The following is a 5,124-nucleotide window of genomic DNA, read 5'->3' as shown; positions in this document are numbered from 1 at the left end:
TGATAGATAGATAGATAGATAGATAGATAGATAGATAGATAGATAGATAGATAGATAGATAGATAGATAGATAGATAGATAGATAGATAGATAGATTAGATTTGGATCTCCTGCAAAATAATCAAAAACTTTAAAATCAATAATATGCATTGAATCGAAACACACAAGAGCAGCTAAATGAATTCTCTTTCATTTGTTGGAGTGTATTTTTAGAACTAGTTGGACCACTGGAGACCCTGGCCGCTAAGCGCCGGTTCACATTAGAAGCGGCACGACTTGCAGGTCGCCTCACCGAGGCGACCTGCACACGACTGCCGCGGTGACTTGCAAGACGACTTCTGTATAGAAGTCTATGCAAGTCGCCCCCAAAGTAGTACAGGAACCTTTCTTCTAAGTCGGAGCGACTTGCGTCGCTCCGATTAGAACGGTTCCATTGTACAGAACGGGAGGCGACTTGTCAGGCGGCTAGGTCGCCTGACAAGTCGCCCCCGTGTGAACCGAGCCTTAGTTATACGTGAGAGCAGTGGCTCGAGTTTCCAGCATGCTGCCATCAAACAGCATTTAAACCTTGACATCACTTCTAGGGATCATTGAATCTGGTAAATTACAGATTCATCTTTTTTAGGTTCTCTTAAATATCTAACTGTAGATTTGACTGATTTGCAGAGAATCAAGCAATATAGAAACCTAGCTAAGCAAGATATGAATTCCATGATCTACAGAAGCTGAGGAATTCTGATGGTAAATATTTAAGAAAATGCAAGGTGAGGAGTAACAATTTGCATCACCCCTACTTATGGGGCTGTGACAGACCTCAAATAGGACAGATATTGTTAAAAGCATTATTGTATATACTTACATATTATTGGTTTAGGTTTGTCACATGTGTTCTAACAGCAAATATCTATATAAAGAAAAAAGAAGTGCAGTTAGTGGCAGATCAATGATTAACAACAGAAGAGACATATCCTGCTCTCTTGCCCATTGTCCCAGTCCTATTTATGTGGTTTTGTCTGTTTCTCTTGAAAAGGGACAGTATTTTATTGTTAAAGTGTCATTAAAGGAATTTTTTAAGTTTTGGATAGAATGTAGAGGGACTAGAACACTTGTTAAGTTTTAAAGCTGTCTGTGAAATTCACCGTCTCTATTTGTCCTATTTACTGTTGTACTGTTAAAAGCTTTAATTTGCTTCAAAAGTAAACTCACATTTGAGCAGTGGTATACAGGCATTGGTTTTATGGTTCTGTTAGCTGTCCTTGGTGTTCCCTCGGTTCTTGCTGGGCTGCGGTGATGGATCAGTACCCGGCCGCTCCAGTGGCATCTGTATCTCCGAGGCTGGGGGATATCACAGCAGGCACATCAGCAAGGCACGCCAGCAGGCATGTCAGGCACTTGAGAACAGGGGGTGTGGCTTGAGCGCTCGCATTCAGAGCATGCATGCTCCTTCATCAGGCGTATAGTCCGGCCATCATCAACAGGGTTTATATAGAGTGAGGGGAGAGGAAGGGGCGGCGCAAGGAACTACAAGGTGCAGCAGACCAGCCCTAGTTCCAAGCCCTAGTTCCAAACTACAGACCCTGCATAATTCCCACTAAGGATCAAGCCATACAGCAATAGGGTGCTTATGTTTGGCAAGACATGTTAAAAAGGCCATACATATATATATATACAACACAGGACTAAGAATGGGTAAATAAACTGAGATACAATAAAATTAAATGAATAACAGTAAAAATAATAAATAAATATAAAAGAGGAAATGAAGATAAAAATAAAAAAGTTCAAAAAAATATAGAGAAAGAAATAGACATAAAAATAACAACCCTCATAACCCTCCCTTATTTTATCCAAAATGAAAAAAAAATTGACTTTAGTGACCCTTTAACATATGCTAACTCAAACTGTACCGGCTGAGTTATTTATTATTATATATAGTGCCAACAGCTTACACAGGGCTTTACATACAGTATATATTGTATATTCACATCAGTCCCTTCCCTCAAGGAGCTTACAATCTAAGGTCCCTAACTTACATCCATACATACACATACTAGGAACAAATTACCTACTAACATGTCTTTGGAGTGCAGGAGGAGATTGGGATACCCAGATGAAGACAAACACACAGGGACAGGGTGAACATACAAACTCCAGACAAGTAGTGCTGTGATTGGGTTTTGAACCAACACCCCTTGTACTATCAGACAGAAGTGCTAACCACTTAGCCACTGTGCTGCCCAAGTTATATAGGATACCTACTTGGGGACCACCCGCCCACAATGTCCTGCGGGTAGGCGGCCCGTACAGGCAAGGCAACATACTGGTATGTTGCTGCCTGTCTCCAGATTTAGGGCGCAGCTCATGCGCTGACACCCACTATGAATGTACACAGTCATGTCATGGACAGGACTTGCCGGTCAGCTGTGTCCGATCACAGCCCAGAGCCCTGTGTTGACAATCAACTTAAAGATCCATCCTTGCAAAGCTTAGATAAGAAACATAGAGATAATTAGTAAAAAGCAGCACACATTAACACTTGTTAGGCACACAGTTAACCCTTTGATTGCCTTAGATGTTAACCCCTTTCCAGCTATTGTCTTTAGTACAATGACAGTGTATAGTATCTGATCACTGTATTAGTGTCACCGGTCAGTGGCAGTTAGTCAGCCCCACCCATGGTAAGTTAGTGTCAGATTTCACGCCCCACTATAAGTCAATGATCACCGCCATTAGTACTATTTAAAAAATCAATAAAAATTCCAAAATATATATATATATATATATATATATATATATATATATATATATATATATATATATACAGTATATATATATATATACAGTATATATATATATATATATATATATATATATATATAATATTATTGTAACTATACTGTCTGCCCTCATGTTGCACAAACTGTTGGCACTATATAATTTCTGTATAAATATATTCATATAAATATTATTAGTCAATTGTTTATTTAATCAATAATTATTATATGAATAATAAACGGCTGCAGCCATTTTAATCCAAAATATTTTTGTATTTTTTGTCTTCTTTGGGGTTCTGTCTGCGATCCCATAATAATTTTTTTTTTTTTTTTTATTGAAAGCCTATGGCATGCATAACACACCCAAAAAACTTCAACCGGTGCATAAAAAATGTGCACACACATAAAGAGTGCTCACAAAAAAGTGCAACGGGTACACAAATGTGCCAATTCCCTGATCCCCTGGGGTGTTAGGCTCCAGATGGGGACAAAGGTACTTTACAATGGTCTATCTGGCCGAAACCAGACAGATCCCGTTCCCTGGAGGGTCTGCCGAAACAGAACCCACCCAAGTACTAGGTGGGGCTCCCCCGAAGGGAGACCGCATGGGTTAGGGTGAACTAAGCCAGAAGGCCATGTCCACCCCTTCCCAAGACTTTCAGGGCTGGGCCGAGGACTCATCCTTACTCGCCAGGGCTGGACTGGGACAAAAATTTGGCCCTGGACTTCACCCAGACTGGCCCACTTTGACAGGTCTCTCCCATGCCGGCTTGCCACCCAAGCCCCCCCCCCCACCCACTAGCTATTAGCCGTTCTACATTATTTCTCTTATAGGCAGTACCAGTGGGGAAGCTAGACATTATTTCACCTGGGGCAAAGAATCAGTTTGGCGCCCCCCCCCAATGGAACAAGATTAGGCAGGAAAGTGAGGCCGCCCTCCTTCCAGATCGTATGATGAGCTTTTAAGTGTTGACTCCTGAGCATCATGTCTGTATTCAGGCGCGCTGCATAACTAGCCAGGGAGAGGAGGTGAGCACTGCGGGGGGGACAGAGGACTGGAGGGAGGCAGCGGTCCACTGTCACTGAAATCGGCCCACTGAGCCATCGGCCCACCGGGAAACTCCCTGTAGTCCCAATGGCCAGTACATGCCTGTTACTCGCCACACAGTGAGACAAACGTGTACAAGACGTGACAAAACAAAGCAAAGGTTCAATCAAAAAGAAAATAAATGAGAAAGTGGGGAAGGGATAGTGAAGAGGAGAGTGAAAAAGGTGGCCATTGTGTAAAACAATGACCAAGCCCTCCGGCCAGGAATAAAAAATTCCTCTGGTCCCAGCCAAAAGGCCTGGCCCAAGAGGCAGGTGCTAAAAAAGCGTGTTTTATGGTGCAGTGACCGTGGTGCCTCAAATCAAAGTGACTGCCACTCACAGTGATTTTATGGCACCCCTGGACTGCCACTCCAGGGGCACATACTCCATAGGCTTTCAAAGACCAACCCTGGCCACCAGCCCAGACCACAGCAGCCCCCACCCCAGGCAGAAAGGCATGGAGTTCTGGAAGCTTGGTGAGAGCCCTTTACCATCAGGCTTCACCGTCGTTCCGTCCCTCCTACCTAATTACATTCGGGAAATACTGGCCGCTCCCCCGGTGGGAGAAAGGGGAGCCAGCATTCTCTCCCGAATAACTGTCTGGAGCTAAAGCTGCCCCAATCCAGGCCAGAAGGACAGGGTCCCGACCCTCTGGTTCAGACCCCGTGGTTCTCCATCCCTATCAGAAGGCTTCCCTTTCGGCTACAAACTGTCCAGGTCACCTTTACTCCAGCAGGTTTAGCATAGTAACCGCCATCCCATCTCTATCTCGCCATAGATCAGGGACGGAAGCAAGCGCCACCTCCTGGAAACTGATAAGAACAGATACTACACTTGATTTTAGCCAAAAGGCCGAGAAGCGATCCCATAACTAAATGTGCAATCCACAAATCTGCCTGATTTTCAAACTGTTCATCATTAATCACTGCTTTCAAATATAAAATAAAACAGGACTACTTACTAAACATAATGAGATATTTTATGGGATGTGTAAAAAATACAGTATTCCCGTCCCTTGTGAATTTGTATATGCCATATTAAATTTTCTCCTTATAAACAATTTTTTTTAATAGTATAATATTAAAAAATGGTTCTGGGTGCAGTTGCAGCCACTGTTTATGCAAATAGTCAGTAAGAAATGTCTTAAATAAACAGAACCATGTCCAGTTTTTGTTTTAGTCAGCATAATGATATTTACCTAGCTATAAAACAAGCTCAGTGTGATTTGGCCCGAGAAAGAGTGAAATGAGCTTTCTGGGCT

The 5,124-nt window shown here is 42.7% G+C and overlaps 1 pseudogene; it reads right to left on the bottom strand.

Annotated features, from left to right (window-relative positions):
- Positions 1-4,594: 4,594 nt before the first annotated feature.
- LOC141135861 (U2 spliceosomal RNA) lies at positions 4,595-4,727 on the bottom strand (annotated as a pseudogene).
- Between the last annotated feature and the right edge of the window lie 397 nt (positions 4,728-5,124).

Source organism: Aquarana catesbeiana, linkage group LG03 (genome assembly GCF_042186555.1).
Source record: "Aquarana catesbeiana isolate 2022-GZ linkage group LG03, ASM4218655v1, whole genome shotgun sequence".
NCBI classification, from domain to species: domain Eukaryota; kingdom Metazoa; phylum Chordata; class Amphibia; order Anura; family Ranidae; genus Aquarana; species Aquarana catesbeiana.
This window is presented reverse-complemented; position numbering and strand designations above follow the sequence as displayed.